This window comes from Cyanistes caeruleus, chromosome 1 (genome assembly GCF_971803275.1).
Source record: "Cyanistes caeruleus chromosome 1, bCyaCae1.hap1.1, whole genome shotgun sequence".
Lineage (NCBI taxonomy): Eukaryota > Metazoa > Chordata > Aves > Passeriformes > Paridae > Cyanistes > Cyanistes caeruleus.
Window position 1 is genome coordinate 25,329,616 of NC_141701.1, and position 13,847 is coordinate 25,343,462.

At 40.1% G+C, this 13,847-nt stretch overlaps 1 long non-coding RNA gene across 1 annotated transcript; it reads left to right on the plus strand.

Moving 5' to 3' along the window:
* Positions 1 to 900: 900 nt before the first annotated feature.
* Positions 901 to 2,925, plus strand: LOC111924740 (uncharacterized). Its single transcript, XR_002861828.2, has 3 exons — positions 901 to 1,163; positions 1,689 to 1,994; positions 2,394 to 2,925. It is a non-coding gene; the product is annotated as an uncharacterized LOC111924740 (long non-coding RNA).
* Positions 2,926 to 13,847: the final 10,922 nt, after the last annotated feature.

The window sequence follows — 13,847 nt, forward strand, 5'->3', positions numbered from 1 at the left end:
GGACAGTATATACTGGTTTACCACTTCATGCAGGAAACCTGTGCAGCCTCATGTGTTGATTTCAGCAAATCTGTGGGAGGGTTTCAAGTCTGTCATGGTTTAATCCCCGCAGGAAGCTAAGCACCATAAAGCCAGTGGCTTACTCTCCCTCTGGAGAAGAGAATCAGAAGAGTAAAAGTCTAAAAACAAGTGATGCAGAAGAAAACCAATTGCTCACCACCAAATAACAGGTTCCCAGTCAATCCCTGAGCAGTGACAGCCCTGGCCAACCTTCCTTTCCCCACCCCATTTGAACACTCAGCAGAATATTATAGGGTATGGAATGGTCAGTAGAGGTCAGCTGTCCCAGCTATATCCCCTCCCAGCTCCTTGTCCACCCCCACCCCAAGCAGAAAGGTCGTTTGCCTATGCAAGCCTTGCTCATCAACAGCCAGAACACCCCTTTGATATCCACAGTTTCCACCAGGAATTCAAAAGAGTAACTCAGGTTGTTGGTTTATATATATGTTTTTTTAGGAACTCGGTGAATCAAATTTTGGTCTATATTCACAGCTCCTTGTGCTTGGGAGAACTCCATTATTTCTACCCAAGGAAACCAATAATGACTCAATCACATCAGGAAACTTCCCAGTGAGAAAGTTTGGGGGTGAGGAGGGGGCAGTGTTAGAAGCAAATGCAGGAATGAGGTTATTGAACAGAAGCCAGAGCTATTTTTTTTTTAACTCTATCTGGCGAAGTAAATTCAAGAATCATGCTTAAACCCCTGCCTGGCATTTTTTTAATATTCCTTTCTTTTTTTTCTTTTTTTTTTTCTTTTTTTTTTGTTGTTTGGGGTTGGTCAGCAAATTAGCTGGCAACCTTCTCTAAGAGGTTAATTAGAGGAGATGACTCAGGAACACTACCCAGGCACACACACATGCTGTCTGTTGGGAAGCTAACAGATGTATAAGAAGCTCAGAAACCTCTATTTTTCTAACTGGGGAATCTCTTTCTCCACAGGATCCAAGTTCAGGCAGAGGTCGGATCCTTGTTCCCTCCCAGTAAGGATCAAAGTCTGTTGAAACTGAGTGATGCTTACAGTGGGAATTAGAGCCTCAGCTTATGGCAACAGAAACTGAAGAGACTTTGCAGCTCTCCTCAGTGCAATGGTATTGATTTCCAAAGTAAGAAATTGCTGCTTCTATGGTTTAAACTTTATTCTGTTCTCCAATATTTGAAATTGGCTTGTCTTTTAAAAGCTATGCTAACACTTGATGTTTAATAAAAGATGATCTTTAGTCAGAAACTCAGCCAGGAATGTGAATTTGAAGCACAAAGCTATAGAATTACTTGTCAGTCATTGCATTTATTTTCACTGTGTCCAGCACGGAAATGGCTTCAAATCCAACTTAGTCATTTGCTGTAAAAGGACCAGAAAAGAGCTAGGCAGTCTTCTGCCTGAAAGTTTGTGTGGGCTTTGGAGCAGGCTCACCCGGGGAACCCCAAAGAGTAGAGTGAAATATGATTTACCTGCTCAGTCACAAACTGATAATTTTGAGTAGATGCTGAAACACACTCAGTTCTTGACACTAGTTCTTCTTCTCTCCTGTCCTCTCTCCTTCCATAGTCAGATAATGGCATCAGTATAACAGAAACCGTGTCTTGGGAGTAGGAGCATTGTTCTGACACTCATTCATCTGCCTTAGCAGACTTTGATGACTCCCTAAAACAAAGTTCCTGGAGATCCTGGTGCTAACTTCCCTATGGTGCTTCCACCAAAACATGAGAGAGGTGGAAAGGAGAAGGCTTCAAGGAGCAGGAGGCGTGATGAACTTGCAGTAACTTCAATGTCAGTTCAGGTAACCACTGAGACCCAGGGCTAGCTCCAGGGAAGTCTGTCTCCTGCTTTCTTCTGCCCACTGACAGCACCCCAGGCATGAGGAGGGGAAACCTGGACCCGAACAGCCAAATCAATCTGCATAACTAAGAAACAAATCATGAGAGAAACTCCCGAGGTAAAGAAGGAACCTTCTACACATTTAATTCTGAGAAGATCAAGATTGCATTGATTTATTTATTTGCATTCACTAGTGACTCAAGTTAATTAAAGGAACTCTCCTGCAAATTCCCCATGAGATACATCAGGGGCTCATGGGACTACATGCTATTTCTACAGGAAATAATAAATTGTAGATGTATTTCCCCACAATATACATCTTTACTGCAGTATGTCAGGTTAGCCCCTGATACTCATGGCATTGAAGTCCATTATGATGCTTCTGATTTTTTTTACTCTATGTAACTCTTTTAATATTTTTGTTTCTTATTAAAAAGATAATGCAAGTGAAACCTTAATATATTTAAGGAAGTGCCTTTGAATTTACCCCATCACTTTTCCTTTCATCTCTTTGCAGGACCAGCTGAAGATAACACAGAACCACACCTGTACTCAGTTTTGCTTCCACAGCTCCATCAGATCCTCTTGAAGAAGCTGGCTGCAGATTCCTCCAAATACCCCCACAAGTGGCTGCTGAGAAGTTTTTCTCTTTCCCCTCACAAGGTGTCAACTGAGTTTTTGTAGGAGGTGAGGTGACAGCCTCATCAAAGAGTTTGACTCAATGAAAGTCTTCGTGAAAGCATCCAACTTTCATTCACTGAGTTTGGTGAATGAATGATGCATGGAGGAGCTACTGTTTCTTTTAGGTACAGTTTCATGCATTTCTTCCAGCAAGCAGAAGCCACGAACCAGAGTGATGTGGGAATTACCACATATCTGAACACAGAGTGGAAATCTGTGACACCAGGACCCACAAACTGATACTTTGTTGTAAAATCCCACCCCCTGAAAGCTCTCAGATGTATGCAAAAGTGAAATAAATAAGAGATGATTAATTTATTTACCCAAGAGCACACTGGTTATAATGCTTATCTGAGAACAGACTTTGTGATCTCTGGAGTGGATCCAAACTGAGAGCAACTGAAAGCATAAGGACAGACTGGGCAGGCAGATAACGTGGGTTCAGGCTCCCTCCAACAGAGACATCATTTCAAAATGGTTTTCCGAGGTGCCAGGTGAAAACACAAACCCCAGGGTATTGAGTAAAAGGTGTGAAGTGGGATGAGTCCTCTTCCTGCTCTGTGAGCAGACACAGTGCTCACCCTGCTCATGGGCTCTTCTTTCTCTCCTGCAGCTACCTACCTAGAAGAACTGTGCAGTATAATTTTACTCCAGCTCAACTCTTCTAGGCTCATCAGTTTAAGATACTTGGTAAAAAAACATCTTTTGAAAAATTCTATTTGCATAGTTGAAGTATCTCCTAAGGAAGCTTCTAGAAGCATGCTGTAATTTTTTCTATCCTTCTTGATTCCTAATTAATGTTAGCTTGTGATAGTTCCCTTTTTCAGCCAGTGCATACTAGCAATGAATTTCATGATAGCCACACTGGGCTGGCTGGTGAATCAATAAAAAACATGAAGTCAGCATAAACATACTCCTCTCATCTACCCTTTCCTTCTGACTTCACCCTAACTTCCTAGATTTGTGTTTCTGGGTACATGGTGCTGTCTCAGGCAACCAAAAATAATTATAATGACAAATAAAGTCAGGAAGATATTTATTTTCTCTCTTGCTCGCAAGAATTATTAAAAAAAAATCCTTTGCCTTTGTGTGGAAAGATCCTGCTAAATCTCATGTAACATCTGAATTTTGTAAAGAAACCTGAAACCAGGATGTTACCAATCTCTGCCAATATTTTATCACACTTTATGCTATAAAATTACCGCACACCAATTTTTTCCCAGCTATACCCCCTTTTTATAGCTCTGTTTTGCACAGTACAAAACCTCTAGCACACTGTATCCCAGCCATCTTCATTTTGGGTGTGCTATTTTACAAAGGCAGTTTTGCTACCAGTGGACAACAAAAGCCTGTACATTTAGAGTTGCTCTGAGGCTGGTGGGATTATTCTATATTCATTAAAAAACAGTCTTTTGTGTCTTAATTTTAGCAGTCCCAAATGGTATTGCAAGCTATAAAAATTTGGGTGCTATCTAGTTCTTTGACCTGGGCCCTTATACCTTTTTCTTGCTGTGATAAGATATCTCACTAGTGAGAGTAAAGACTGATCCCTGCTGGGCTGCTGGATGAACATTAACGCATAACCAATATTGAGGGAAAAGAAACCATGAAAAGTGTAAATAAAGGATGGTGGAAAAGCCCAGCTCACTCATTTTTTCTGCTCTGTATCTGTGGCTACAGTTATTTCCCCTGGGACCAAGACAGTGAAGGAATGCAAGGTTCATCATTTCTCTGCTATCCAGGGAAACCACATGAGAATGAGAAGAGCAGATGACCATCCTTGTAAGTCAGAAATAAGATCTGTGGTATTCAAGGGGGAGTAGGAAGGAAAAGGAACAGGAAGAAAAACAGGACAAATGAATTCTTTTAAAAGCTCTTTTAGACAAAGGAGACAAACTATTTCAAATGCTGGGTTTTAAGTAATAGTTCCCCTTACTTTACATGGAAATCAGTGAATGTACAAGAAAAGGAGATACATAAGATATCTATTTTGCCTTACATCATTCCTGTGAGATCTGAAATGAGATTTATAAATTATTTTTACTTTCTGGCTTCATAAACTCTGTCGTTTGGCACATAGAGATGAAGGAGTTCTGCACATTTGCACAAAACATGTTGAAAAATATCAGTCACTCGGACCTGTACAAGGACATTCAGAGCCAGGCAGGAAACATGGCTATTGCAAAAGACATAGACTTCAGCTTCCCAAACAGGACTGGGGAAAGTGGGAGTCGACTCTCCTTTTCTGGAGAAGTAAGGAAAAGTAGTCTTTCCTTTTATGCCCCCAAGGTGTACCTCATCACATTGGTTCTCCTCTAACCAATCTCTACCAGAAAACTGCATATCAAAGAGTGAGATTGAACTTGGATTCTCGGAAACAGAGACAGAACTTGAACCAAAAGAAAGAAAATGATGCCCCACCTGCCATACCCACTGTGAAGGAACCATTTACTGGGCTCTGACATGACCATTAATCTGTCCTCATTCACCCACCTCTAAAGAAAACAAAAGCTATGACTTTGCTTTGTGAAGAATGCAATAAGTATTGTGCACACAGGTACACTCGTGTGCATGCATGTGCACATATGTGACACTGAGAAATACTGCTGGATCCAGTCCTCCAGAGAGATTAATCATAAGGAATTTGTTGCTAACAGATACTTTTAGCCTTAAGCAGAGTGGTGGTATTAGCATATGGTAAAAACATGATTCACAGTACAGAACATTTCAAAATTATTAGATGCTGGTAATATGATAAAACTGTAATGCCAGTGCCCACTCTGTGCTGTGCTGTATGGGCTGCCCTAGCCTCAATCTGCACTTGTTGGCCCCATAGTGCGCCTTTGTCTCCATCATCCCCAGGGGTTTGTCCTGTCCCTTCCACCGACTAGGGTCAAATAATGTTTCAGCTGCTCCTGCACCCACTTTCTGCTCCAGCACCAGCACTTGTACTGAGACACAGGAAGACATTCTGTATGGTGGGATCTGTGAGGGTCACCAAGGAACTTTGGGATTTATTTTGGGAGTTCGCATGCACTCCAGGAAGTGGAGCCTTCTCATGTCAGGTCAGATTGTCTGTATGACAAGAAGTCAGCAAGGAGAGGTAGATCTTTCCTTACAGCCAAAATGGATCCTGCTAAACCCTTCAGTGTAAATACCAGATTTCTCAATATCTTTGGTATTACAAAAAATTCAGCTGTTTGTGTCTGCTTCCATGCAGACAGGAGCCAAGTCCTGAGCTGTGCTGCTTTTTGAGCCACTCTGGCTAAGCACAGAGGAGATCCTCAGCTTCACTGGGGTTTATACAGCTCCAATGCCATGTGTTCTCAGGGTCTCAGCACCAGACTTTGCTGCCTAACCTAGATCATAAATCTGTTTTGATTTTGGTCTTAAGGGGACTCAACATATTGTAGTCTCTTACTTGACTTTTAATTTCCAGTGACTCTCATTTGGTGTACACTTTCTATATGGGATCCAAATTCTTTGAATAGAACAACAAAATCATTTTTCTCCTGACCTGACTCTATTAAAGTCAGGTAAGGAGTCTATTTTTATCACAGTTAGTTATTGTCTTCCCTCACTTCTCTTATCTAAACTGTGAAATGGTATATTTTTACTTTTTATTTTTATTTTTATATTTTTACCAGACACAAGCTAAATTCTGGTCCAGACATATCTTTGATTTCTTCTGGTTTCATCCTTTCCTCTCCAGAGTTGTGGTTTTGGGATTTTTTTTTTTTGTTTGGTTTGGTTTTTTTGGTAGTTTTGTTTGTTTGCTTGTTTTTGGTGTTTTTCTTGGGTGGGGGGCACTTACAGTATCAAAGAGCCCCTCAAATAACTCAACCTGTATCCCTCAGAATCAGGAAGAGATTTGATGCTCAGAGATTAAATTATGTGCTCAGGGCCCATAAGAAAAGTCTGTGGTAGAAACAGTTGTCAGATCCCCTGTAAAGCTGAGTAAGCAGGGGCTTAAAACCAAAACCATCCTCTCTCACAGGGTACAAGATTTATCTTCCCTAAGAGCTCTTTATTCATTCACTCTCCCCTGTTCAGAATCCCAGATAATATTGTTTGGCAGAAGTTCAGTATGTGCTATCCTACTGTCACTTGTAATTTTCTGGTTACAGCATAATCTCCCCTAGTTCCACAGCTGCCCATTCTGCAGTTTCTTAAATCTTCCCTTGAAACCAGCTGATGTTAGGAACAGACTATAGAACTATCTTTTCTGATAGATATGGAAATTCTACCCCTGCTTTTAACAGCATAGCCTCTTCCTGATGCTTTCTCCAAAGAGATTTGGATTCATGTTAAATCCAAAATTTGTAACATTTGGCAACTGGACCTATCTAGTAAGTTGGATTTTGCAAAAGTAGTCTGGGTCTGACATTATCTTTGATAAAGAATTAAATGGTGACATGAGGAGCTCAAATTGAAAAGTCTGCAAACTCCAAATGGCTTTGATAAATGGAAAAAAAAAAATAAAAATTGCCCTAGAATAAACAGGATGCAGTTATGTAGGGTGAGTGAAACACAGGTAGGCATAATGAGGTATGTGCTCACAAAAAATATGAGCTAGAATGCAGGTCTACAGAAAAAGAATGTAAATCCCAACCAGAGCAAATGTAAACACATAAAAATGTATTTTACACATGCAAAGTAAATTTTCATCATTCTTCCTAATTTTGATGACTCATCTCCAGTACTGTGTTGTGTTTTTCATGCTGCATCTTAGGAAAGCTATGGGCTACCTAAAGAGAGCCTTCAGGAAACCAACCTGGATGCTCAGTAGCTGGGGAAACACAACCTATATGAGAAAAATGAGCATAGCTGGGATGTGTTTAAGAGGGCTCAACACTCCCAAGGTCCACCAAACCAGTCCTTCCTCTAACTCTTATTATTTTAATAATTACTTCCCATAATTAACAGCTGAGGACACTCAGGCTTAAACGTTGATTCTGAGGCAATTGTCCCTGAATTCAATGCCTTTATCCAGGTTAAGGGGAAATCTTGTGTATCTTCTCTGGAAAGCATTTCAGAATCCTTGGAACATTAAATTAACAGGAGGAAAGACTTTAACTTTCTTTTCAAAATTATGTCCATCACAATCCCCTTTCCGAGCAAATTTCAAGCCCCTTGCAGGAGTGAAACTTCTCTTCTGGCATTTGTCCAGCTCGAATCATCAAAATGGACTTCAAGTAGTTTAATTAACAAATAATGACACAGGACAGCTTTCACTTATTTGCCCTCAGTACATTTTCTTTTTATTTTTGGAAATTTCATGGTATTAATTTTTGATTTCCAAATGTAATAAATCCAGGGATATGAGCATTAGCATAAGTTTATGAGGCCTAACATTTTATTACTCACACAAAGTTTTTCTGGATGAGACTTGTAAAACAAATCCAGTTTTCCCCTAAGTTAAAGGGCTGGTAGCACATTGAGTGAAGCTGGAGATACCTGGGATATTGCTTCAATTTCTATAGCCTTGGAAACACTTCCTCCCCCTGCCCCCTATGGAAAAGTATGATTAAAAAAAGAGACTTTGCCTGAGCTCGAAACAATCTCTGAAAACCTATAAATCTTTATTAAATTCTGTGTTAAAACTCAGCTGAGGAGGAGTAGAGACACACTTTGTTCTGGGGATGCTTTTGCTAGAATGTACTCAGGGGTCTATAATAAGCAAGGAGCTCATCTGTAGCTGATGATTTGGAGGAAGGACTCTCCCACACTGTGGGGTGGTATTAAGGGCGCTGTGCTACAGCAGTAGCATTATACCTCATCTGTGGCTTAGCCAAGGCTTGACATTTGATATGTGTCTAAAACACCACTTGCATCTGGTGCTGTAGCTGAGGGCTGCTGGGCTGCATCGAGCCCACAGGATGCATCCATCTGGCCTGCAGCCTCGGCACTGAGGAATCACATCCATGTGGCAGCACTGGCTGGGGCTAAAGCAAAGGTGTTTTTGGAGGGTCAGACACTGAAGAGCTCGGGAAACTGCTGCCACCTTTATTTGTCCCATGACTAGGGTCAAACCTGAAGTCGCCACCAGCTGTTAGAAGTCAAGGTCTAGCCTGTGTTTGGTGATGGAGGAGATGGAGAAGGTGGCTGGGGAAGGGCACTGTGGACCTCTCCCTCCCTCTAGTGGCTTCCTTACAGATAGGAACTGCTCTACATCTGCTACATCTGTGTTAAGGCACTTTACCAGAAGGTTCAAGTATTTCCAGGTTCAATTTTGCATTTTTAAAATATAGGTCTAGGCCTAAATACTCAAAGAGAAGTCCTCACAGCGTGGAGCTGTGCAACTGTGGCCCTTGTGGGACATGGGATGCCCTGGGCAGCCTTAATGTGAATCCCATACTAATACAGAGTGTCCTCTTAATCCTCCCTGTTGACAAAAGAGCACTAGAAATTGCTAATGGTTAAAGGTTGCTTGGTTATTGTGCCTGGTTTTATAAGACCAAAGGATCCGTGCCATAAATCCTTGCTGACATATAACAGGGTTGTTAAAAATACTACCAAAATCCATAAATCACACCATTTCTATGATATATTTATTATAGAGACTAGTATAGTTATGTTCTCAAGAGTTTCAGTCTTCACAAAATAATGATGCAATCAAGGAAAAATAATATTGGGTAGAAACCCAGAGGGAGGGAGACAGTGGGCTTCTAATGCTAGATGTTACAGGTTTGATTGACTTCACAGCTTGGTTTGTACCCTGCATCTGTCAAAGTATTTGCACTTGGGAAGCGAATTGTTCTTTCCTAGGGTTTTTTGGTGTTTTTTTGTTTGGTGGGGTTTTTTTTTGTTTGTTTGTTTATTTGTTTTGGTTTGTTTTCAAGGTCAGTGAATTAAATGAATTCTGGGTTTGGAAATATTAGAGAGAGAAGAAAGAATGTGAAGAGTTAAAAAAAAAGGTGATGGAGAACATGGGGAAGGATGAAAATGAGCTTCAAAACTTTTCAAACACTGTGCATCTCCATTCCTTTCCATCTGAGTGAGACTGGTGAATGTGGGCACGTACAGAGGACAGCCAGAGGCAGTAGTGAGTCGCTGTATGAACAATGGGGTGGCATCACAAAAGAGCAGGCACCTGCAGGATCTCCTCTTCCCACCAGCAGGTGAATGATGTATTCTTGAGGATGAACTTCTCCTGCAGCAGAAGTCAACAAGACATTGCTAAGTATTTCAGTGTACCATATATGCATCCTGCTGTTTAACCTCATGTTGTGCTGCACTAATAAATAAATGTTCCCTCTCCCAAGTCACATGGCTGTGGGAAAAGAGGCCTGCTCAAGGAGGCTTTGGCTGGTCTCATGACTCCAGACAGATGCATCTGTGTTGCTTTCTGAAAGCAAAACTGGAACCTGCCACCTGCCACTCTACCAGCTTCTTTTCAACAGGACACATTTATTCATTACAAAGAAATATATATAAAAATATGGCCACTGCTTTACAATGGTGACTGCAAAGCTTCACCTGAATTGTTAGCACACTGTGGGGGGAATGTGACAGATTCCGTGAGTCAGGCCCTCTAGACAAACACTAAAAGTACCACTATAAAAGTAATGTTCAATTCTAAATCTCTTTGAAGATAAACTGAACCAATAAAGAAATGTAGCACTACAAAGAAAACAAAGCGCTGCAGTGTTTCAAGTACAGGAAAGTAAAAGCAGACAAACAGCTTGATTAAATCTGATAGACACCATTACTTTTGTTCCAGCAGCAAAAAGTACATTTCAGATGGTGCTTTCATCTCTCTTTTACCTCCAAGTAAAGGTCCAAAAATAACCCTAAAGAGTGAGAAGCACAATGTGTTTTTTCTTCCTGCTTGGCTGGCTAGGCTGAATCACAGACCTACAGGACTGTCTTCCTTTGAGATGGAGAGTGATGCTATTAGCCTTGCAGTACAGAAGGGAAATTGAGGCACACAGGAGGCCACACGGCTGCTCCAACATTGCCACAGAAGCCTGGGGTGAAGCTCAAAAGCAGAATCATTTTTGTTCTGGGCTCATACCTCAGCCACTTTGCTCTCCCCTTCCAGCTTGACTGTGTTATACGTGCTACTGCCCATGCATCACAGACATGTTTTCAGGAAGCAAATATTTGTTTGTTCTACCCAAAGCATGAAATATGCTCATTGTTACCATATATTAACTGACAGTCAGATGTGAATGGAAACTCAAGTTCCAGCCTAGACAACTTCTTTTTTTCTAAATTTTAGGAACATGTTTCCCATTTAAAGTTAGATGAAAGGATCTTAAGCCTGATTTTTCACTGCACGTGGCAGCTGCTATCAGATAGTTGGAGAATATAAGGAAAAAATGTAGACTTATCTTTTCTTGATTTATTCTCCCATTATTCAGCATAAATGCTTAATAATTTTAAAAATTCCTTGGTAAAATAAAACATACCGCTTTCATGATATCAAAATGGATATCAGGTCAGTAGTCTTTGCATTTACATTTATTTTAATGTACTAATTGGCTGACAATAGCAATCTGATTGTTTTCTCCATCTGTAAAATGTCACATAACATTAAAAAGCAATATTTGGTAATTATTGGAAATATTTCACAATTATTACTTGCATGCTGCTTTTATTTTGCTCTTCATTTCCCCTTATAATGTAGAATTTAAAATTGTTTTGTAGTTCAATATAAATTCAATAATCCAGTGTTCATACTAAAGCCAAAATGTTCACAGAAATGCCATGGATCAAAAAAGTTGATGTTTCCTGTCGTATTCAGGCACTTAAATTGTTCACTGCTCTGTTTCTGGAAGCATTAAAGCCTTGTATTTATCCATAGGTCAGGCAGCTGCAAATCTGAACTGTGCCCATACTTAAATGTCTCTTTTTAAAGTAGAAGATGATTCAGACTAATTTGTTCTTGGCCTCTTATGAGCTCAGGCTACCACTTGAGTCCAATTATATGCTATGTCTTTGTGCTACTGACCTACAATCTACAGGGAGCTGAACTGAGGGCATCTTGTCTGCCTCCCAAAAGGATTTGGGGAATAACGATTTTGAATGTTTAGTGTGACATGAAGCCAATGATTTAATCTTTGGTCTAGTTGATTTAGGAGCAATATTAGGCAGAAATGGAGAGAGAGCCCTGCTGTAAAGATATTTTTGAGGGTTTTAAGCCTTTAGCAGTGCAGACTAGGATGTGCATCACAAAGTAGGTAGTGTGTGCATCTAACATTGCCCATGAAGCTCAGCCTCTCTTTTGGCTGGGAGGTTAATTATCCAAATTACTTATATAGGGCTTATTAATGGAGATTATTATGCCTCAATAATCAAAGATTCAATATAAACATTAATTTAAGAAGAAAAGTTAACCAGAAGTTGTCAAAACAGGATGCATTTTAACACAGAAACCTTGGCAACAGACATGAAACTGGGCAAAAGGAAAACATGGGTGAAGCAGAAAAGATGTGCTCTTCTCAATGAATCTTGCTTTGTATGGACTCTTCTCCACGGATAGCCATCAACTCCTTGGCTACATGCAGAAGAAGAAAGTTCCATAGGTGGCATGATCACAGCCTTTTCTCTTAATTCTTTCTGTGGGACTGTTGCAATTTGTGTAATGTTTCCAATTGTAGGGAGATGAGAACAGCAGGCAGGAACAGCCCAGGTTACACAATTTTTTGCCAGTAAACAGCATAGCCTGAGGGCAGGCAGGGAATGTACCTTGGCCTGTTACAGCCCTCCCTTAGCAGTCTTGATGGTAATCAATCTTCTTGCTGTTAAGTCTCCCTCCTGGTAGTCTAGTCCCAGCAGCTTCCTAAAATCTGTTCTGGCAATTTTACAAATCCTGGAGGCATGCAAAGTCACACTGTTACCAATGTCAACCTGAAGCGACTCAACATTTTGACTGTTTTTAAAAATGAAATAAAGTATTTCCTCTTTGTGTTCAGCTTTCATATGTGATATGGATGTCTGGAAAGGGAATGAAATATAAATAGTGCAAATACAGATTCCATTAATAAACTCATGAAAATGTTGAGCATCTGTTAGTTCAATAACTTATCTAAATTTATTTGAAACAGTTCATCTTAGAATGCTCTCTGAGTGGAAAAAAATGGAGAAAATTGCTTCTCTTTACTCTTCTTCAGAGTTAGTTAGTAAGGTGAAATGCACACAATATGAAACAATCAATGCCGCAGCACCGTCGCAGTTATTAATGGGAAATAAATATGGTTTACAGATGTGCTGTCTCCTTGCAAAAGAAAGTGGGTGATTTATAAATTGCCAGTTATCACTTTGAAATACCAGTCCTCACAGAGCATCTGAACTGGATTTATTTTGAAGGAATGATCTGGAGCAGAAGGTTTTACAGCTTGCTATTGTTCTCCTTGAAAGCACCGAGACAAAACAGTGTATGCAATAAATCACATGCTGTATACCAAACATTGTTTACATGTTTTCAAGTGACTTGCTAAACTAGTACAAAAGAGACTAAATTCCCATTGGTTCTTGATAGAGATCCTTTAGGAATTATATTCTAGTTTCTCTTAGGGGAGTATATTCATAAAGCAATTTGTGGTTTAATCCCTACAGAGAATGTATTTCTTCTAAAAACCTTGCCTATGTCTTTGTGTTTGAAGACAAATGTAATTGATTTTACAAGACTGATCTTTTGATCAGATTAGTTTATTGGATTAGGCTTTTATCATCACCAGGATTTATTTGTTTTCCATGTTGTATTTATTTAGAAATTTTATCAAGTGGTTTCTCACACTATGTGATTGTGTCTCAAAAGATTAGAACAGTTTTTTGGAAGGAAAATTTGCCTACATGACATGAAAAGATGTTTAAGGTTCACTGAGAGTCAAATTCCATTGTGCCTCTCATGAGAGGGCTGGAAGGGAGCAGTCTGTTCGAACTTCCCAGGAAAAACCTGTGTGGGAAGCCTGTTTGGCAATACCGAGGACCTCTGGAAAGGTGATTCAGAGCTGGTGGCTTTGCCCAGAATACTCCTCTCCAATAGCTGCAAGATGACATTATAGGCACAATGGAGGCCAAAATCAATGATGAGGTGTGCACTGAGGCACTTTTAGCACCTCAGCTGGCTGGAGTAACTTCATTTTCAACTTCAATGTACACAGATTGTGTGCCTTTTTCTTTTCTTCTGCCCATAACTTGCATAAACCTATGTACTCACAGTCAGCTTTGGAGGTTGTGAATTTTCACTTTCATTTGGATTTTACCTTAACCTGACTTGTAGTAAGGGTGGTTTGAAGGTAACTGGCTTACATAAAAGCATTTTTCTTTGAAAGACTGGCAA